Source organism: Microtus ochrogaster, chromosome 7 (assembly GCF_000317375.1).
Source record: "Microtus ochrogaster isolate Prairie Vole_2 chromosome 7, MicOch1.0, whole genome shotgun sequence".
Lineage (NCBI taxonomy): Eukaryota > Metazoa > Chordata > Mammalia > Rodentia > Cricetidae > Microtus > Microtus ochrogaster.
In genome coordinates this window covers 68,956,174-68,980,193 of record NC_022014.1, presented here as the reverse complement: position 1 = coordinate 68,980,193, position 24,020 = coordinate 68,956,174, and positions in this window count along the sequence as shown.

Here is a 24,020-nt window from a genome sequence, read left to right as displayed (position 1 = left end):
ATATATCTAAGGGAAAGTCTGTATCACTGAACCTCAGAAAACATAATTTCACATAGCAATGGGTGGTACATTGCTGTTAAATGACTACCCAGGTAGTCAGAGCAATAGGAACAGTGAATCTGCTCTCAAATTGGAAGACATGCTACTTAAGTCCTTTAGTAGATGGATCCCTTTGATGATGTCTCTTCATTTCCGCTGGGTTAGAGGCAAAAGGCACTCATTCTGTGGATTAGCCTCCATTTGGATTAATGCATACTGTTCATCTAATCAGTTTTCCTTGACTATTTCAATCCTTTTCATTTTTTTTCCTTTTTTATCTTAACATTAGAATTATAAAATAATGCATGCTCATTTTTTGCATGCTCATTTTATAAATAAAAATCATATAAAATAGTGAAACTGACATTTACCAAACTATCTTTCACTTATGCCCTCGGTTAGCTCTCTTCCTGGGAACTCGAGTTACTAATTGTGTGTACAGAATCACATATACACCGATACGCAAATAAAAAATAAAAAAAAACTACATATGTGGTACTACAAAACCTGAATCATGCTGCTGTGAATATATATTGGATATTTTCTTTTTCTTAGATAATTTCAGTTCTTTCAAAAATTCCCTGTAGTATATTCTTGTGCACATGGACATATGTAAAGCAGCCATGCGGCAAAGAGCTACTACAAACCCAGACTACTCTGCTCCAAACCCTTGCCTTATCACTCCCCAGCTGTGTAACTTAGGGATTGTAGTTAGACCTCAGCTTCAGTGAAGTACAGAGTTTGGCATTGCTAAACTGGAAGGGCTTTGTGAGGATTGGACTTCTTTAACCAATTTTCTCCAAAGAAAATTACTGAACAATGCTAGTTATTTTCTCTCCCCTCACCTCTTTTGAAAACATGGCTGGGACTTAACCATCCTCTTCTGTTTAAAAAAATAAATTTGCAGGGTCATCCGGAAAACACAGTCACCTTGCGGTGAGCTTGAAGAGAAGCCATAATTGAGAACAGTGGGACAATTTGTTGGGGGTGGGAGCCTTAAGGAGAACTTCTGCCCCTTTCTTCTGCCATTTACATAATTGAGATATTTGGAATTTTAATGCTTGGAATTTAAAAGAGAAAGGCATTTAAATTTTGGCTACAGGTGTTTAAACTGCAATTTAAAAGATTTAGGGTTCTGGCCACAGAGAAAGAATGCACCACCAAAGTGGGGACCCTTCATAACTTGAAATGAATCAGGTACTACTCAGAATTTTATGAGTCCAAAGTGAGATACATTTTTTTTGTTTCCCCTTTATCTTAAACTATATACATTAAATGAACCCAAATGGTATCTGAGCAGATGGCTATTTGCATAATTAAGAAATACCATAGTACATGTCTCAGTTGACCTAGTGTTTCCCCTGGGGTCCAGTGGTCCTTGGGATAAAATGATCAAAATGGCTCTGAGATACTTTTTCCTAATTAGGGTATAAGCAAGAGGATACAAAGAATCAGTGGAGAAATTGAAAAATGTAAATGAATTTCTATTTAAGTTTTATTGAATGATCCATTGATAAATGTTATTATTTATTATTATTAATAGCAATAACAATATGCTTTTTGAAACAGGGTGTCAGACAGCCCAGGCTAGCTTTAGACTCACTACTTAGATGCACCTGGCCTTTATCTTCTGCCTTTCAACTCCTATCTCCACCTCTCAAGTACTGGGATACAGGTGACAGGTGTGTGCTTCAGCACACCCAGCTCCCCAGGTAGATTTTAGAAAAGGAAAATAATGCTCTCCATCATTCATTCACTGAACATTTTCCAGACATCTGTCATAGTCCAGGCTTTGTGCTAGATCTTAGGGAATCAATAAGTCACATCCTAGCCCATAGGGAATGTACAGTCTACATGGGGAGGGGATCTTCTGTTTTAAGTGTACAAAGTATTGTCCATAAACATGCAAATCTCTATGCAAGGTGATTCTGTGAGTCTTAACGGGAAATTTTCCATTTTTCTTGAGAAAAGTGGTCAGGAATGACTCCACGCGTACCATTTTTCAAAATGGCTGAGTTTTTCAAAACAACAAAAAAGGGAATCTTTATGTGCATGTACCCAAGAAAGGTATTTGGGGGCAGAGGAAGAAGCTTAAGCACGTTGTGTTCAGTAACCTTCAGTCTCTTGGGTGTACACGGGAGATAGGTTGGGGTCTGAGGGCATAGGATGAAATTGAGAGACCAGCGATGGGAGTGGGGATTGCAGACGGTCTGACTTCTTCTAAAGACAGAGAGTTTATTCCAGAATTGCCTGGTTCTATGGAAGACGACTGTCATGTGATATTGGACATTCAGGGAGATGACTGGCAGAATTTTGCTGATGAATTAGAAATATGTAAACAGGGAAACTTCTCGAGATATTTCTGGGAGAGTTGTAGGAGAGGAAGAAATAATTTTCTCTTTATCTGAGTGCTTAGATGAGATCTATAAGACAGAAGACAGATAAACAAGAGAGTTTACTAGCAATTGTATTTTCTATATCCATGAGAGACAGCCAGGTAATCAGTAATCTTCAAGAAGTTACTTACAGCTCCAGTTTATGTAGCGTCTTCCACAAAAAAGAAAAAGCTTTTTTATTCCTTTTTTTTTTTTTAAAGAGAAGTAGCAAGATGAAGGAAAAGGACTCGAGTTTTTAGCCATGGTATGTTATAGGAGAATAAATGAACAGCCCAAAGAAAGCTCGTTAGTGAAGCTTTTGCTGCATGGGTCTTTCTTGGGTTTGAGTAACAATCAAGGTTAGTTTTCCCTGGAGTGGAGGGGACACTTTTGTGAATTTCTAGCTTGCATTTGGGAGGAAAGGACTACACAGGTGACTTTTCCTAATTATGTCCCCTCTCAAATGCCTTCTACTCAAAACATCTGTTCATCTCTGAGGCCTGTTCAGGCGTGTGTGTGTGTGTGTGTGTGTGTGTGTGTGTGTGTGTGTGTTGCATGTTTGTGTGTGTGGTGGTGGGGTTATATGTGGTTGCCCTTCACAGTGCAGGTGAGAGATATTATTAAGGGTCTTATTTCTCTTCCAAATATTTCCTGAGACTCTTTACACTTTTCTCCTTTTAGGCATTACACAGATTATTGCTTGGAACATTCCCTATTTCTCCTGAGTATGTGAGCTGGCAAATGAGTAAGGGCCAGGCATCATCAGAGCAAAACGAACACAGAACATAGGTGCATTCCGACTCTTCTAACTCTGGAAGCAGAAATCTGAGGAGCACGGGGAGTAGAAAGACAATGTAATTAGCTTGTCACTAGTGAGTGGAACAGCTGAAACTTGCAGTCATATCTTGTCTGTGAATCAAACGAGAAACAAAGGACCACAGAAGAAACACAAGGAAGTTGCTGATGAATCCAGACACAGGACCTTTAGGAACCCTGGCAGATGAGTAAGAAGGAGACAGAGACGAGAGAGCAGTGGGGTTCAGAATCCTCACTTTTATTTTAAGAAATCTAAAATGGTCTGGTGAGAGACACTAGGGGAAGAAGAACTCCAATTTTTCTCCTGAGAAAAACAGGAACAGGCAAGTAGAACACATCCATGCCCCCTCCACTCCTCCCCCAATATCACCCTCTGGGAAAGAAACAATGTGATGGGGCACTGCATCCGTTCTGATGAGAGTGTGTGAAATTAAGAAAAAAAAGGAAGACAGAAAGCAACTATATTTGAAACAATGAGATGTCTCTGTAGCCAAGCTTCTGACAATGTCACCCTGCAGGGTTCTGAGGAGGACGGATGATGAGTACAATGTCCTGTGTTAACCAGGACACCAGAGTCTTCTCCAAAGATGAAAGGTTTTCATTTAAAGCACAGAGGGCCCACTCTCCCATGGCTTAGGCAGTGTGCAACTTGAATTTTCAATTTCTTGCCCCCTACTATTCCCTCTGCACAAACTTATATGTTTTATTGAAAGTGTATTATGACATGCACGCTGGTGGTGTCCAGAGGTACAAACATACTGCACAATGTTCTTTAAAGCACAGAGCCATAGCAGATCTCATAGATAGAATGCAGTTAGGTTAAGTTAATTGGGATGAAAATGAACTAAGCAGTGAAGTGACTTAACTTAGATTTTGAAGGCCATTCATTTCAAGCCACCGGTGCTCATAGCCATTTTAAAGAGATCATTGCCAACGCCTTGTATCTTTCCATGGTTTGAAGAGGATGTGGAAACACTTGGTATTTAAAGGCCACCTGAGCTGAATTCCGACTCTTCCTTATTTTGGCAAATCAATGGGTATTTGACTCTTAATCATTTCTAGAATATAGGCAGCTGTATCTTCTCATGTGAATCTGATAATCTTAGAACTGGAATGGTTCCTAGAAGTCCTGGAGTCCTGGAGAGGTCTCTATAAATAAAGAAATGGAGACTGAGCAAAGACACAGCTAATTTTGAAGGTTTGATGACTGCCTGATAAAATAATATTTACCCCATCCAGAATCAGTGTTAAATCTTAGGTCTATGTCTTTGGAGCTGGAGAACTATATACATACATACATACATACATACACACACACACACACACACACACACACACATATACAAGCATATATACTTTTCATTGCTCATCTTCTCATGTGATAATCCACTAAGACATCTAAAGCAGCAGGTTCGAAATGAGATGCTGGGTTGTACAGATTTCACTGTTATCAGGGTAGGAACTAGAGCCAGAGAAAGTAAAAATGACTGTGTGAGTCAATCTGCCTGTTTGAACTCCATGGAAAATTTCTCTCCTATCTTAAGGAGAATGCAGTCTTGTTAACATTCATAAGTATTTATGCAGCTAAAACTTTATTTTAGGCAAAGAAGCCAGAATGGTGTCTAGGGGTTAAGACGATGTCCCTTAAGGTTATAATGATTAAACATGCAGCCAGAATTCCTGTAAGAGAGGCAATGAAAACAAATCCTCCTCTCAAGATCTTCTCTCATGCTTTAGTTTTTATAATAAAACATGAATGAGGATAAATTATGCAGAGCCTTATTGCTTTCTTAGTTCTCCCTCAACTCCTAGTATCATTATTGCTGAAATGTACCTAAAGTATTCCTGCACACGTCTAAAAATGTAGGAAAACCATTGACATCCAACATCAAATTGTTCCTGCTATTGACAGGCAATTTAATAAAATCCCATTTTCAGTCATTGACGAAATCCATTACATTCTCACACACTGCTCTGTTCACACATTTAACATTGCCTCCTTGTTTGTCATGTAAGGATTCAGTTCGCTGATGAAAAGTAAGGAATTTGGGCTTGTTTGTGAAATTTGCAGTCAGTTTCCAATTCAGGCTACACAGCAAAGGCAAGTTAGGAGAGGTGCCTCACTTTTGGCTGAATGGAAAGATTTAATTGTATTTTGCCCCTTATTTATTTAATATAAGAATAATTTTAAGGAGTGCTCTGTGTGTCAGAATTGGTTTCCTTCTCACCCTGCTTTTCCTCCCACCATGCAGTCAATGGAAGGTCTTTGGGAAATTTAGAGTGTTAAGTTAAAAGCCTGACTCCAGCAGCCTCAATGGGCTATGTCGACCACCCTTCCCATTAAGTGAATTAAAGGAACTGGTAGGTAGGTATTGGTGAAGAAGATCCTATGTCTGTGTACTAAAACAAAAGAAGAAGACAAAGAGTGTTGAAAACTTAATAAATCTTTTGTATTTATTACATGGCACCAGTAGAATATCCTTGATATATTGACTTTTATAAACCACAGTAAAATTTATTTTATCTGTCCTTCTAGTTTGATTCATGTGGCTGCCAGAGTATTTTAAATAATGTACTGCAGTTTATTTCTTTTTTATTATTTATTTTTTTTCATTTTACAGATCAACCCCAGTTCCTCTCTTCCCTCCTCCTCTCCCGCCTCTTCCCTCCATCCCACCACTTGTCCAGTCCTTCTGAGGGGGTAAGACTTTCCTTGGGGAATCTGGAATACTAAGTTGACAAGGCAGGACCAAGGAAAGGTCCGAGACAAAGAACACATTTCATTTGGAGATGTACCTTGAGATTCAGTGAAGTAATTGGTCTCCTCGAGTCCAACATTACCCACTCCAGTAATTTATTCTCCACTTTGCAACCAACATTAGCTTCCTTAAACACAAATTTGACTTTGTTTGTTCTCCCTCTTCGATTATTTCACTGGTTTTTCCTTGACTGTTGAATAAAATATATTCTACCCCATACTCTGGCAGCGGTCATTAGACTTCAACTTGGGGGGGGGATCCTCCTCATACCCCTTCCTCTGTGTCCAATCACAATGGTAGATCTATGATTTAGTATCCAAACAATCTGGAGGCATAAATAAAAGTCACTATGTATAACAACACAGGCAGAAACTGACTTAGAAACAGGCAAACACTACCCACAGTCTAGATTTGCTGAGCCACGTGTCATGCATTTGTGTATGTTCTTCCTTCTGTCTTCTTCCTGTGTAGGGCCTCCTCCTTCCTTCTCCCTGCAGTAGTTCACTCCCATTACTTTCTCAGGTTTTGATTTAACTACTTCTTACCTCTCCTTCAATGCCCCCTTCTCTAGACTGTAGTATCCCCATGTACTTCCTTCCTACATTTAAGTATTTAATCAACGTGGGGAGGGCATGTGCACATGCGCACATTTGAAGGTCAGAGAATAACCTGGAGTGTATTTCCTCAAGGTCTGTTGCTGTCCTGGAACTCATCAAGTCACTAGAGTAGCTGGCCAGTCCTCCTCACACTGGAAATATAAGCATGCACCATCATATCCAATCATTTTATATGTGGAATTCTGGGGAATCCAACTCGGGTCCTCGTGGTATTGGAGGGAAGTGCTTTTCTGGCTGATCCATCTCCCTATTTGGTCTACTTCTTTGGCATGTAAAATGAACATTTCTAGTACTGCCTCCCCAGTGCCGTGCCTGTGGCATTGCCTGGAACCAAAATTTGAAAACAGCTCCCAAATGAAAATTAATTGCTTCTTACCTCTTATTGCAACTGCGATCCATGATTCCATGGGCGTAACTGCGTAGATGATTGACTGATGAAGGAAGATTTATGGTCTTTCATCTCAGTTCCTCCGGATGAAACCTAGCCTCTGTTAACTCCGCAGTTCCTCTTCCGTAAGTTCAGGTGCCTTTGGTGACAAGAAGAATTTCTACTCCACATTTGCATGACACTGGGTCATGCAGGAGAAACAGGGCAGAAGCCATAGAAGAGGGCTATTTGTTGTGGCATTTACAGAACCCCTGCCTCTCCATCCTTGGGGGACTCAGATTGGGATTGTTCCGCTTTGCAACCTTTCATTAAGGCACTGTGTGTGTAGGCAAAGGACAGCACTCCTCTGCAGAATTTCTTATCAGGACTGACACAGCCTCTCACTCCAGGCATCCCTTTGTTCTGGGTGCCCTGTGGAGAGGCCCTGGGATCTCTCCTCCTGGCTGGCTGAGATACATTGACAGTGTGAAAATGGTATTTTATCATACCTGGAAATAAGAAACTATAATCACTAATGAGATTTATGAAATTATGGCCCTAGCTGACTTTGACTTTTGTCATAAAATACATTTTAACTTAGTCTGCCCACAGCTATTGTCATCTCGAAAGACTCTAGAGGCTAAAAGATGTCCTCTTTGAATTATGGATTGATTAAAAGGACCACAATGTGTTATTTGAAGGTTGTGTGAAGGCTAAATAATCCCATCTGTGTAAGACAGGATCCAATATTTTACACTGTCTATAGAGATTTGTTCCATTATGTTTTATGGTCTGGACTCCAATATTCCAGCTTCTTACTTTATTTAACTCTGCAGACAAACTGGACAGGACATCTACTCCCTCTGGGGCCGAGATGGGAGAGCTTGGGACCTGGAGTTAAGCTTCAAATTCTGCTTGTTTGATGGGGTTAGATGCCACTCCGAAATCTTCCAATGTACCAGACAAGAGAGAAAGATGGTTCCAATCCTGACCTGCTCATGGGACTGGCTCTACAGGAGCCTTTCTACTGCATGTCCAATAGCCTGAACTCACATTCCAGTGTACACACTCCAAACAGTTCAAATGGGCAATTATATGACTTGGAGATGATTGTAGCCTGTTCCCAAGACCTTCTGCTTTGCAAATATGGTGGTGAATGTCCTTCTAGTCACTTAATATTCCCATCTGTCACTGCTTCCAGATATTGCAATTTTCTGTGCTCATCAGGGGCGAGTATGGTTGTGTCCTCACAGAAATTCATGAAGAGTTTGTTCCAGAAAGAGCAAGAAAAGTAGAGAAGGCACAGGTATGACTGACATTTATCCTCATTCAGGCATGCTTCTTTTCAGAAGCCAGGAACCAGTAGCCAAGAGCTAGGAGCCTCTCCTTTTTCAGGTAGAAAGAATGCTTCTGTGGATTGGAGTTCCGAATAACAGAATAAACAATGCCAATCTTTTCCAAATATTCTTGTCAGCCTTCTCAAATTAGCAAAGTGCTCTATTCCCAATGTAAATTGTTGAATGGATAATTAAATGTGAGTTACTGTCTTCTAAGATGTTCCTTTCGATGCTAAGAATTAGTTGATTGAGGGTAGGAAACTTGAGCCAGGCTAGGTCAGGCTAATGCATTTGTGGGAGTAAAAAGCAAATCTAGAAAGTCCTTCTAGGAGAGTGAACTTGAGTGATATCCACTTGTGGAGAAAGCTACCTTAAGAAACTGATGGCAGAGCCGGGCGGTGGTGGCGCACGCCTGTAATCCCAGCACTCGGGAGGCAGAGGCAGGTGGATCTCTGTGAGTTCGAGGCCAGCTGGTCTACAGAGCTAGTTCCAGGACAGGCTCCAAAGCTACAGAGAAACCCTGTCTCGAAAAACAAAAAACAAAAAACAAAAAAAAAGAAACTGATGGCAGCTTGCCATAGATGTGTGTGTGTGTGTGTGTGTGTGTGTGTGTGTGTGTGTGTGGTGTTTGAGGGAAAGGTGAAAGGAACTAATTTCTCCCTTTTTTATTTCAGCTTTATCACTGACCTTCCATTGAGTATAAGAACTAATAAATCTCTCCATTTGCCTTAGCTCATCAAAGTTGGATTTTGTCTTTTATGAGACACAACTTCCATAAACATAAAAAAAATTTGCTACGACTAGCAGAACATTTTCATTTGCTCACTTATAAACAAATTGTTATGAGTATATTTAAATATAACTTTTAAATGTGTATATGTCTGCATGAGTGCAGGTGCACATGTGTGTATGTATGAAATGCACATGCCTGTACACTCTCTGCTTATCCTTTTAAGGTAGGGTCTCTCCTTGAATTTGGGGCTCATATTTTCTTATCTAGGTTGAAAGTTAGCATATCTTCTGACACTTCCCACTCACGATTGGGGTTTCAGCCCTTTTCAGGATGCTTAGCTTGTTACATGAATGTTTAGATCCAAACTCTGGTTATCACAATTGTGAAGCAAATGCTCCTGTCTCTGAACAAACTCCCTACACAAGTTTTATGATTATTTTTAAGGTTTCTACATCTTTGCCTATGTAATCCATCGTCTCTCTGAAAAAGGATGCTCTAAGCCAGAGCTATTCCATACCTAAGGAATAAGCACATTTTTATAACATTTAATCTGGGTCTATAAATCACAGGGTCTCTTCAAAAATTTTTTATAGTCAATAATAGCATTCAGTAATGACTAAGATAAACCATTATTTAACAATAACATAACTGAGGCATTCCACTTTAATGAAAGTACATACTGGAACACTGTAGTTTTCTGAAACGAAGTCTCAGAATACAGTTATTTAAGTCTAATGACCTTTGCTTTGTGTTAGGTTTTATTGTGCTTCTCTCTTTCTGCCTCTTATCACCGTCTAGAGATGTCAGGGTTGTCAAATGAGAACAGATTTGTGGCTTCTCTGCATGAAGAGCTCAAGCCCCTCTCCTATGACTCTGCTATCCCTTGGAACATCGGTTGAATTGTTTTACCAGCAGGGTGTATTTTCTGGGTCATGAAGTTATAGGAAAAGGAAAGAGCTCACATTGTGGGCCAAAGATTTTTAAGTTAGAAATTTGAAAGCTGCCAATATTATTTTGAATATATTGGTAATAATTAATATATTGGTGCCTATAGCAAAGGGGTGTGCAATATATAATACTAGCCATTTAAGTTTTCTTGTTACCATAAGGAGAGAGTAGATATTGCGGGACAGCTATCAGTGTTAGGTGATATTTCTGTGACATAAACCTGCTCTCCCACCAGTTGATAAGACATTGAAATAGTCTTTCTTTGTTTCTTCTGCAAGACACTGCCATCTTTATCTCACTCAGCACCAATATTCTAGAAAATACTAATTATTTTTAGTGCTATAACTACTTATTTGTAAGGCAACTCACTGTAGTATGTGGTTAGATCTTCTATGAAAAAAAAAAACCTTCCTGGGGCAAAAGATGGGTCAATATCTTGTCTTCAGCTCTCAGTCAGTTAACCATCCTGCCAACACCGTAGCAAGGTGGTTTTCCTCTGAGGGATTTCTGAATCAGCACTATTCTGTTTCTTTTATTTATCCAAACCTGACTTCTCTCTCTTTTTTTCCCTCTGTACATCTTGTATAATCAGTAAATGGTAGTTGAATCTGGTTGGCAAAGATGTTTCAAAGGGGGAAAAAAGATATTGGTTTGGTGGATTTATGCAACCAATTTCTCAAGGTCTAAAGAGCAACAAAAAAATCCTGTTTCCTGACCAGCTTTATCTATAAAAGAGAGAGAATTCGTTCATCTATCTGGTCTTTGTTGGGTTGGTTGGCTACAAATATTCTATGCAATGCTTAATTGGCCTTGCCAGTTCATTAGGAACTGGAGAGCGGAGCCTCAGCCTTCCAAAGGAAGATGGATTGTGACCTACTTGCTCACATAATAGGAAGCTGCATTTTAGCTGAAAAGAGCAGAAAGCAAAGTTTCCTGGCTTTGTCTGGGCAAGAGAAATGTTTTGGTTCAATTTGAAGCAGTCTTGAAGCCTCTCTGCAGGGGGATGCTGGAGAGGAATCTGGGAACAATGGGGGTGCCAGGAAGATTGGGGAAATGCAAGAGAGATTAGATACTCACTTTTAGTGATATTGATTAGATTGTCCCTGGAATGAAAGCAGCATTGTGCTACTGATTGGGTTTTTGCTTTTCTAAAGCTTTGGTTTGAGAAAGGGACAGTTTGAGCATCTAAACCTATCTAAACCCATCTAAACTCTAGTCATGAACCTTGCTGAAAATCTGGCTTGAATGAGGATGGCAAGAGAGTCCGATCAGACAGAAAGTGGAGAGAGCTGAGGGAAAATCAAGTGTATGTTTTTTTTTAAAAAAAAACTTGAAGTTTCCGGTACTTTTTAGAAGAGAAGGACATAAAATTCTTATGAACTGCCAGTTTGCTCTGCTGACTGTTAAGGCACTGAGGGCCAGAGTCCTGGCTGATGGCTAGACTCATTAAGTGCCCACATTTCCTACCAATGCATTTCAGATAAAGAAGGCTGAAACCTTTTAACACACAGGGCTCAAGAAATTCTGGTATGCTTTCCATGAGAAATTTTCTGAGTTGTGAAAGAATGAGGTCAGGTTATTCAACTGCATGTGTGCGCGTGCTCTCTCTCTCTCTCTCTCTCTCTCTCTCTCTCTCTCTCTCTCTCTCACACACACACACACACACACACACAGAGTCATATACATACATATGTGTGCACACATCGTGTGTAATTTAAGACATACTATATTTACCCCCAAATGAATAAAACTATACAGGTTTTATGGAAAAAAAAAAAGGTGTGCCAGTCAAGCTTAAATCGGTAAAGTATGTGTGTATATATGTATTTGTGCACACACCTTACCAAGTCAAGTATAGTTCTATGCATGAATACATAGGAATGTATATATGTACAAAGAACTGGCTATGTAAACAAGAAACCCACTCACCAGGCCATTGAGGAGTAGAGTTTGGATTCTTCAAGCATGAGCTAAAGTTGTCTTTGAGAGGTAGAACTTATTTTGTGATGCCTCAGATCTGTACTTAACATCTTGCCACTGATTGAATCAAGCCCATATAGGTAGTCTAGAATATATCCTTTACCTAAAGTAAACTCACTGTGTACTTTATCACATTCTATACAATGTCTTCATAGCAAACATAAAGATTAGTATCTGGTGAAGCTCCTATTTAAACAAATTAACACTAAAAAGATCCCAAGCATGATTTAATGATTTAATCACGTACACACTGTTGTGAGGGACTTTCCTGAGTATCTCCATCATCACTCCAAGATTTTCTTAACAAAATGCTAGGTTAGTATCATTTCCAGGTTTCACACATTTAGAATTTTTGCTTCTGGATATATATATCCATACACATATATATATATAATTTTAAAATTGCATAATGATGTGTAATAGAAAGGAGTAGCTGTGTCCCTCCAGTATACATTTATTGAAACCCAATCTCCACAATGTATTGGTACCTGGAAGTGGACTTTTTGAACAGGGATTGGGTCATGAAGCTAGAACTCTCATAAATGAGAGAAATACTTGTTTGAAGGGAACTCAGAGGGCTCACTTGTGTCATTTTGCCATATGAAGACACAATGAGAAGATAGTATCCTGTAGACTGTGCTGGTATCCTGAGCCAGAAATTCAGAGTCTACATATGTCTGAAATAAATTTCTGTTGTATAGGCCCCTATGTCAATAGTACTTTATGAAACTTAATAAAGCACTTCGAATTAAGACAATATGCTAGATAGTTTAGATAGTTCCCTGTATGAGGGGCCATTTGTTAGTTCCCGACTGCTCAGCCCTGAAATAATTACACAGAAACTATACTTTTTAAATCACTGCTTGGCCAATTACTTAAGTGTATTGCTAGCTAGCTCTTACATCTAGAATTAACCCATCCCAATTATTTTATATTTTATCACAAGGCCCGTGGCCTACCAGTAAAGTTTCATTATCTGTCTCTGGCAGCGGTTCTATGGCTTCTCCCTGATTCTGCCTCCTTACTCCCAGCATTCAGTTTTGTTTCCCCAGCCTAGCTCTGCTCTAACCTATCACAGGCCCAAAACAGTTTTTTTTTTTTATTAACCAATGATATTCACAGCATACAGAGGGGAATCCCACATCACTTTCCCTTCTCTGTTTAAATAAAAAGGAAGGTTTTAATTTAACATAGTAAAATTACATATAATAAAACAGGTATCAAGTAAGAATTACATTTAGTATATTTATATCTACTTTATATTTTATCATAACTAAGGAAATCTATAATTATAACTATTCTTCAACTTCATCAAAGACTCCAGAAGGATATATAACCTAAGTAAACAGGCAGTATATTGTAAGCAATTTCCAAAACTCTAGAATTGACAGAGACATCTTGCTGCCTGATAGTCACCCAAAATTCTTCTGTAACATTGGGGCATCCATCTTCAGCCTACTGGTCCATAGAATCCAGCAGACTTTTCCATGAAGCAGGAAATTTCAAAGACATAACTATATTGACAGTTTGTCAGTAACTTTTTCCTGTGTCCTGTAGAATGTCTAGCAAACTCTTTCAAGAAGCAGGAATCCTGAAGGATGGTCTCACCTTTAGGCAAGTTCAGCAGTAATATCTCTGTGGGTCCTGCATGTCCAGTTCATACAGCATACCATCAAGCAGTCCAGACAAGAGCAGTTTTTTGCCCAAACTTTCTTGTCTAGCAAACTCCATAAGGAACCTCTTTGATGCCCATCTTCCTCTTGAAGTTATTGGTCCTACCAGAAGCATATGTGTCTCATGTCATGAAAAGACCTAACTTCTTAAAACATTTTAAATGCCATATTCTGAAGGTCTCTGAAAGAGTTGAAGAATTTCTGTCTTACTGAAATATATCTCTATATATCTAGAAAACCTAACTAACATGACTACAAAGTTTCACTATTATAGACGACTATCTATTAACCTATATTTCTTAATTATACATTACTTTTTAAAATGAGCTGAACAAACACAATACCTTAATCAAGATCAGAAATACATATACACAGTAAAACAAACTTGACCTTAAATTTGTATCAAAAAACCAAAATCCATACCAATGTAAATCTCTATAGCATATCCCTCTTTAAACGTATTATTTATAGGCAATATTTAGGAATATGAGCATAGTTCCCTCCAAACTTCTTCCTGCTATTTATTGAGTTAAGTAACTTTTTGAGGGGTGTTCAAGGTGACCTTTCAGGGGTTCTTGGTCCATCAAATCACATTAGTCTGGAAGGATTCCACAGGTTCTCATTGTCTGTGGAAACAAAAGAAAACCCTCTTTTCCAAAGCAACATATCCTTAGATTCAAATTTTGCAGATAAAATACTTTATATATGTTGGTCACTAAGCTCCTTTACAAACAAAAAATTCAAAGAAAACATAATAACATAGATAATCCAGACTCTCTGTGTATATTTCATTTTTATGTGGCTCATTTGCTTTTATTCTATTACTTTTTAAATATTTATTATCTTTACTCCTTTGATCTATGACTGTCTGTACTTTGTCTCTTTAAAGACTTTGTTTTTATACGCCAATTATTTCTTTTATTACTCTCTATACTCATTTTCTTCTCTTTCCCAAGCCTCCATACATTTATCCAACACTGTGACCCATTTAGAGGTGTTTGATGTGGATTTGTCTTTATTGCTTATCTCTTATCCTTTTCTTACCAGAATGGCTTCTAAAAATTCTAAACATTTTTTAAAGAACTAAGCAGCAGCCTTGCTAGGTCAAACAAGGCTCTGCCTGCTTGCTGTGCCCAAACCAGCATGGCGGAGATGTTTGCTGCCTCTGAAAGTCATGATCACAGTCCCATTTTTAGGCACACAGTCAGTCTATGTTGTCAATAGGCAAGTTGTAGCACTCTGCTCATAGACCCCATTTAAATGTTCCATAGCTGGACCTCCCAAAAGAGCCATAGCCATTTGGGCTGGTAAACCAGAAAGTTGCCACTTTTGTTTGTTTGTTTTTAAAGAAGCCACACAGCTTGTACTGTACTCCTCTTAAAGTAGCCATGGTGCCCCTGATCTCTGGAAGCCCATCTAGAAAAAAATTATGGCTACCAAGAAACTGTGCTAAACTGTGTTATTTTGCATCTAGAATTCCTTTTCAGGGTCTCTCAGGTTTTAAGTGGATTTTAGTTGGCCACATTGGCATGCCAGTTTGTAGTAGGGGCCTTTGTTAATTCCTGGATGCTCAGCCCTGAAATAATGACACAGAGACTGTATTAATTGAATTACTGCTTGGCCAAAAACTTAAACATATTGCTAGCTAGTTCTTATAGCTACAATTAACCAATCTCCATTATTTTATATTTTATCACAAGGCTCATGACCTACTGGCAAGATTTCAGCATGTCTGTCTCTGGCGGCAGCCCCATGGCTTCTCCCTGACTCTGCCTCCTTTCTCCTAGCATTCAATTTTGTTTCCCCAGCCTAGCTCTGCTCTACCCTATCTCAGGCCCAAAACAGCTTCTTTATTAACCAATGATATTCAAAGCATTCAGTGGGGAATCCCACATCAGTTCCCCCTTTATTTCACATGAATTATTCAATGTGTGTTATCTTATATATTGCTTTATAAGTAAGTTATATAAAGTAGTGTTTATGCTATTTTGTGAGTTTTATGTATCATTTAATATTCTTGGAATAGAGGAGATGGATATTATTATGCTTATATTTTATTTAACAAATTAAGGCTTATGGAGGCTAAACAATAATATGTCCATGTTTGCCAGGTATGATGGCATATACTCACAATTCCATCACCCAGGAAGGAGGGGCAGGGGGATTACTACAAATTTGAGGTCAGCCTAATCTTCATGGTTAGTTCTAAGGCATCCAAGAGCCACAAAGTGATCCTATCTGAAAAAGCAAGATAAGCAGAAAACTTTGCAAAGTCAAGGAATAAGTAAGTAGCTATGCTTCAGATTTCGGTGGTTTCTGGCCCACTCTAAAACTTGTGTTCACCAAGCTTGACTGCCTTTTGCTATCATCATTAATTAACATCAAATTTAATATGACTAGAATCTCTAGAAAGAAAACCGAGCACAAATACTGATGATTCCTCTTTGCTTTTCAACATCAGTTTAATCAACTTTTGTGATTTACTTGAGATAGCAAAATGGCACAAGCCGATGCTGAAGTCAAGTTCATTCACTTCACACATCCACCACAGTTAACTGGGTAGCAGGAAGCATGATGTGGAGGGATGACGACTGATTGATCTGACCAAGGATGGAATGGTGGGTAGAGGAGATAGGAAGAACATGGGATGAGCTATATCTGAGAATAGTTAAGAATTCACCTTAATGAGGACTGCAATCTGATGTTTGTTAAGTTTGCAGTTGTTAAGAATTCACCTTAACGAGGACTGCTGTCTAACACGTTTGTTAAGTTTGCAGACACTGTAAGAACGGTAACCCTGAGAAGCAGAGACATGGAGATGCCCTAGTTCTGAATTTGTTCCCTTAGGTGACATTGAATACATCACTTTTCCTTTCTTTGCTTTTATTCCCCCCCTCAAAAAAATGCTGTGAATTTTATTCAACCTGGTCTGCATAGTTTCCAAGAGGTGTGGGGATAAAATAAAACTGAAACTGTGAAAACTTTGCCAAAAAAAAAAATTCTCTTCGAGAGGTACCCCAGTGCAGAGTGTGATTATGGATGCATGACAGTGGCCTCATTCTTTTTTCCAGGTTGAATCACTTTTGGTCACATCATCTGACTGTGCTTCCTCTGTTCCTCTGTGACCTTACAGATTGCCCATGACTTTCGCCTTTGAGCTTTCTGGTATCGTTATAGAAGGGCATCCATTTTACCTTGATGCTTCTGGCTGGGGCGAATTCATAACCAACTCTCTTGAAAGTAGAGTCTTGGCTGATCACTGAGAAATAGTGTCGTTATTAGAATGTGTCAGATGCAAAAATCTGCCAGGGGATAGCATTTGCAGTGCTTGCCTTTCCTGAAGATGAGCTGAGTTTTCTAAAGAGAGGTCTGAATTTATCTACTTCTTCCAGCTAGAAGCGCTCTGTGGCTCTATTACTAGAATTAGCTAGATATGAGAATTATAATGAGTACATAGCCTTTTTCTTCCACCTGTGTATTCTTCTAATCCTCCAAACAAGACTGGCTTAGTCTCAATCTATTTGAACTAAAATTTTTGTGCAGATCGATATTAATGTCCAATTATTCATTAAAACAAAACTTTAGACAGGAGACTTGATTTCTGCAACAGTCCAGTTATAGAAAAATCCTACACTAATATTGCATTTTGATTCTGACGTATGGACCATAGACTTTTATCTCCAAAGTACTTTGTAGTGACATTCTGTAACACAAATACTAATTGGTCATAGCAATAAAACCTGGAGTAAACAAGATCCAAATCAGGAGCAGGAGAGAGAGCACAAGCAAGGAACTCAGGACCACGAAGGGTGCACCCACACACTGAGACAATGGGGATGTTCTATCGGGAACCCACCAAGGCCAGCTGGCCTGGGTCTGAAAAAGCCTGGGATAAAACCGGACTCTCTGAACATAGCGGACAATGAGGACTACTGAGAACTCAAGAACAATGGCAATGGGTTTTTGATCCTACTGCACGTACTGGCTTTGGGGGAGCATACGCAGTTTGGATGCTCACCTTACTAGACCTGGATGGAGGTGGGTGATCCTTGGACTTCCCACAGGTCAGGGAACCCTAATTGCTCTTTGAGCGATGAGGGAGGGGGACTTGATCGGGGGAGGGGGAGAGAAATGGGAGGCGATTGCGGGAGGAAGCAGAAATCTTTAATAAATAAATAAATTTAAAAAAACGGAGTAAAATATTAGAGGGTAAAAGCTGAGAGATTAGAGAATCAGAGTGGCCAGCCACTAGAGAATTCTTACCTCTGCTAATGTTCAGACCAAAGGGACACTCTTGTCTCTATAAATCTGTAGACTGACTGCTGTCTCTAAGAAACCTCAGAATGCCTCCTCAAACAGAATCCTTAAACTGCCTCCATCTCTACAAGTCCTCAGACTGCACCTCCAGACTGTATCCTCAGGCTGCATTCTTAGATTATATCTCAAACTACATCTCTGACTGCATCAGACTGCTTCTCAGATTGATTGCTTAGACTACTGCCAGACTTCACTCTGTCTCTATGAAATCTCTGGCTACAGCTGAGCTCCTGTCTCCTCCCACCTTATATTTCTCTCCTGCCCAGTCATATCCCTTTCTCTCTCCACCTTCCTCATGCTGGGATTGAAGGAGTGTAACTCCCAAGAACTGGGATTAAAGGTATGAGCCACCACCACCTAGTTTTGTTTCTCTTTTAGACTGGATAAATTTCGTGTTGCCCAGGGTGACCTTGAAGTCACAGAGATCTGTCTGCCTCTGTCTCAGGAGTGCTGAGGTTAAAGGTGTGTACCACCACTGCCTACCCTCTATGGCTAACTAGTGACTTAGCTCTGCACTCTGATCTTCAGACAAGATTTATTCACTAGATTATAAGCAAAATATCACCACAACATTCAATGCAGGATGCTGTAACTTTAAAGAAGTTTCTATTCCCAAGATATCCATCAGTAATATTATAAGGTATATCCTTGAACACTGAATCCTAATTGCCCCAGTACTTGACAAATGCTAGGCTGTAGCTTTTCAAACCTATGCTGGTCTGTGGAGACTATAAGTAAAGCACAACACAATCTGCTGACTCCTGAGAGAACCATTAACTAGAAAAGCAGAAGAAAGTATAACAGAATGACGCTTAAATGCCTGCCTCCTATTCTTTGCTGAGTATGGGGCCAGTGTGTACTTGAAGATACCCTATAGGCAAATGAGATTTTTTTCCCCTCGGGAGGAAGCATCACATGTGTGCTGGAACTTAGATGAACCTACAGTCTTACAAATTCAAATGTGTATCTGTTATAAAGTGGAGATTTGGGGCATTTAGAATCCTCTAGAAACTATTCCAAGGGGTCATATAACAGTTAAGGGCTAGAATATTTTTAGCCAAAAGTTTTCATAAAATGGCAGTCATATACTTATGATCCCTAGAATTTCTGTAGATTTACTTACACAGTGCTAAATAATTAAAAAGGAACCATTTCATGATATCCCATTTTTAAATTGTTGGTCTTAATGCTGCACTATAAATATTAAGAGAGTCCATTAGTGTTTCAATGACTCCAGTTTTATCCCTCACTTTCCCTATATCAGATTCAGGGCAACAGGTCTTAGGTTGAGGTTCTTTTTTTAAGATTTATTTATTTTATGTGCATCGATGCTTTATTTGCATTATGTGTGTACGAGGGTGTCAGACCCTCTAGAGTTCCAGTCAGTTGTGAGCCACCATGTGGGTGTGAGGAACTGAACCTGAAAGAGCAACCAGTGCTCTTAACAGCTAAGCTAGCTATCTCTCTAGCCTATGTTGAGGTTCCAAAAGCTACAGAGAAACCCTGTCTCAAAAAACCAAAAAAATAAAAAAAAATAAAGTCTAGTTTCATACAGGGTAAGAGAAAAGGAGCTGAGTTGATCGTTCTACATGTAGTTCTCCTGTTTGAACAACACCATTTGTTGAAGATGCCATCTTCTTTCTAGCATGTAGTTCTGGTCTCTGTCAGAAGTCAGGTTGCAATAGTAGTGTAGAGCTATATGTGAGTCCTCAGTTCTGCTCTATTGGTCATCATGTCTGTTTTTATGCCAGGACCATACAGCTCGGTAGTACAATTTGAAATCTGGGATAGTGATACCTCCAGCTTTCTTTTATTGTTCATGGTTGTTTTGACTATCCTGGGTATTTTGTGTTTCCATGTGAAATTTAGGATTATTGTTTTAAATTTCTGGGACACTTGTGTTAGAATTTTGATATGAATTGCATTGGATCGGTAATAGAAAAGAATTAATGACAATGCATTATCTCTAAACATGTGTTATTGAATGATGAGTGAGTGATCAGTATCAGATGTAAGTTGGGTCAAACTTTACCTTACTCAATGACACTAATGGATGGATTTGTTAATTTTTGTAACAAAAAGTACCTAAAGGTCTTCGAAGAAAGATTTATTTTGGCTCATAGTTTCAGAACTCATAGTTCACTATCAAGAGGAAAACATGGAGTATGTGAAGAGAATTATTCACTTCATGACCACAAATTAGGGTTCAGAATAGAGTATGATGCAACCAGAGTGGGTATTATCTTCAAAAACTCACCATTTGTGCACTTCTTTTATGAGCTAGATCCCACTTCTTAAAGTTCCCGCAGTCTCATAAAATATTACTACCCTTTGTATAAAAGTATAAGTCTGAGTCTGAGGGGGATATTCTTCTTTCAACTGAAACAATTTGTGGAATGTGTCAATAAGGAGATAGGGGAATTAAACTAGAAAAATGGTCACTACTGAAGAAACATCTCCACATCCTTGCGTTTGCAGCACACCTTTGCAGCTTCCTCTCCAGCATGTGTGTTCCTGAACGTAAGCTGAACTTGTTACCCATCAGCCAATGGAATGCAATAGGAGTATGATGAGAAAAGATAAACCAGGACACATTAATTCTTTAATGTTTACTGGAATAGACAAGAATTTATAAATTTCATGCTCAGGACGAAGCCAAAGATTTAAGAAGGGGATATTATCATAGAGTGAGTAGGGAAGCAAGGCAAAGAAGATTCTTACTTGGCCAGCGGGGAACAATGGTCTTATTTGGAACATCTCAGTGGAAAGTCCCTAGGTAGAGACAAGGGCAGTTTAAACTAGTTAAGCTTATGATTCCTTTTATGTTTGGAACGCTGTGTTTTGGTTTGCTTGCAAGGGCACAGAGGGCTCTGCAGCTGCTTCAGCCTAATGGCTTTCTTGTTACTTAACTGTCACTCCTACACCAAAGCTTCAGTATTTCCACTGCCGTCTTATGATCGTGCCATGTGAGCAAGCCCAGGCTAGCTGCCGGGAAGAGAAGCTCATGGCTCAGTTCCATGCATCACCCTGGTTCATAGCCAGCTGTTAGACGTGTGCGTGAGATCATTAACGTCATGTCAGTCTTCAGCCACCTTGCCAATCTACCACATACCCAACTGCAGCTCCAGTCAGGCGCTGTCAAGTCTATCCTTAATGAGATCTGTGAAAACACACAGTCGACCTATAAACTAGTAAAGCATTAATAATAAATGTTGTTTTAATCTACCAAGTCTCAGGAGTGTTACATGCAATGATAGATAGCTAATGGAGAGGTCATCATTTAAAAATACAGTAGAGATTTTAGTACCATCGGTATCAGTGAAGCTTTTCCAAAGAGAAAGTTCAGAATGTCCCAACAGCCCAGTTACTTGGCCTTTCCTAGAATTTCAGTGAGACATCCCTCATATTCTGCCTATTGGCCAGAACAGACAATATAGTACCTCCAGCACTGAGAAAATATAGTTCTGTTGTTAGTATAAGCTTGGAATTTGGATTTCTGCCTTTTGCCTAATGTGAATTTGGCTGATCATCCAAGTTATGGTGCAATGAATGTGAAGTATTCCTTCCTGTAGAAATTTGCCAAGACGATCATCTCTGCCAGCTACCAATCTCCTCTTGAGGTTCTATGCATCAATATGGCCTATTCGAAGCCGGAGATAGTTTACAAAAGCAATGAACTGGACTTAGAGTAACATCTGTGTGTCAATAGCTTTGGGACTGAAGAAGGACTGTGCCATGTGGGTATTTATTTGCCATATAGAGAAATACTTGAAATTCTGTTTTAGTATGAGGTCCAGACCTCTCTAATTCACGTTACCACAGACAGATATCTTAAATTAGGAACATTTTAAATTTATTCCTTATAGGACATTTATAATAGCATTTTCATTAGTGAATTATTTCTGGTGTAGGCAGCAATATTAGAAGAAAGACATTGAAGAAATGCTAATGAACCTTAGTGTTTGGTAATAAATGTAATATATATGTTAAATTTATTATTTTATTCTTACTCAAAGAATCTAGGGCTAATGAATTCAAAGGAATTTATAGTTTTATATGGCTTATTTAAATGATCTTTCATGGAGTTAGAAGAGGCCATCCCTTCTCAGAATCACCATGGTTATGTCTAAAGTGTTAACTGCATAAAACGATGAGGTCCCACAGAAGTTCTAGGTGAGAATTCTCAGAGCAGTCATCCTTGCGTGGCTTACTGAAATATGACCAAGAGTCTATGGAGTAGAGAAAAGAGGACGGCATCTCCAGGAAATGCGCATGTAAGAGAATGCATAATTGAACCAAGAGCAGCAGTATTCTGAACACAGGCTATGGTGTGTGCATTCAAGTGAAAAAAGAAAACTTATGTACAGGGACTGGCACAGCAGAGTAGGTCAAATAACAGTTTTATTAATGAAGGTATTTTTAAAAGAACAATGTGTCAGCTGTATGAAGCAAAGAGATGCTATCTTTAGTTCCCATGTAAGGGTTTAGACAAACCCTCCAATTATTTCAAGTAGAGGAAATACCTTGGACTGTAAACCCAAGACTTACTGCCAGCTATCCCTTTCACCTCTGAGGAATCTGAAATATTACTGGAACAAAGAGTGCTGGACCTATGATCATCGTTTAATGATGCGAATGGTGGGGATTTAATTCTCACACTCTGGCTGTAAATTATTTTTCCTTTTGGGTTGGACACTCATACTCTGACCCAATTTGCTGCAAATAGTCTTCAGATGTAGCACAGTTGGTAATGTCTCTGAAGAATGGCAATCAGTCCATGAGAAGTTCTATGTACAGTGATTCAGTTCACAGAATTAAGCAGTAGGTCTCAAGACAGGAAAAACTAGATAACAGAAAGCAAACTGCTTTCCTTTCCTCATAGATTTCCTACCCCACACTGTCTAGCATATGGTTCGGGCCACCTCTTCATTATGTGTAATTCAATGACCGTCATTGGCTGCATCTCTTTTTGCCTGCCCTAGCTGAACATGACCGGCAATGATTAGTTTGTTTTGGGTTTTGACATTTGTGGTGAGAGGTTTCCATATATTTGATGGTCATTGTGTCTGGAAAAACAAGCATAAAACTTAGGTTACGATCATCTGGAACTTCATAGCTGGTTACTGTCAGCATGTTTTTTTCCCCAATGGCCAGGCCAGGAGAGGTCCAGGTAGTGTGAATCTTTAAGAGCTAGAACTGGGGTATGGAGGACACATAAATCATTTGATGAAAATAAAAATAATTTTGAGGTACATACAAAGGGAAACTTTAATGTTGAATTGAAGAACATGCCTGTAATAAACACTACTTAAAGAATGGTATATCTCAGAAAGGCAAAGCCTGGGAAAATGAGAATGGAGTTCTATGAACTTGATGTGGTAGGGATTACCACAGAGCAAAGAAAAGAAGGGCAAGATATCAACTGCTTGTGTTTGGGCACACACAAACTCATTTAAAGAACTGGATACAGCCTTGAGAGATGGTTCAATGATTAAGAGCACGCGATGGCTAATCTTGGTAATCAATTTTAAACACTGAGGGAGATGGAACCTCTAGAGAAGAATTACATTTATCCAATTGGTTCATGGGCTTGTGTGGTACATTTTCTTGATTATTGGTTGATTTAAGAGGGCCTATCCCACTGTGGCAAGTACCAATCCTAGACAGGTGAGCCTGGTTGAATAAAAAAGGTAGCTGAGGAAGCCAAAGAAAGTAATCCAGTGAACAGTTTATTCATTATTTCTATTTCAAGTTCCTGGCTTGGCTTCCTTTGAGAATCATTTGTGATGTGGGAGCGAACTCTTTTTTCCCCTATGGTGCTTTGATCATGGTGTTCTTCACAGCAACAGTAAGCATACTAGAACAGAGTACACACTGGTTTTGAAGAGGAACTAAGTTTAGTTCCCAGCACTCATTTTAGGTGCTCATTGTCATTCCAATTCTTGGGATCTAACACCCTCTTCTGACCACTACAGGTACCTGCATGTTTGTGCACATCTCTACCTACCTACCTACACACACACACACACACACACACACACACACACACACACACACAC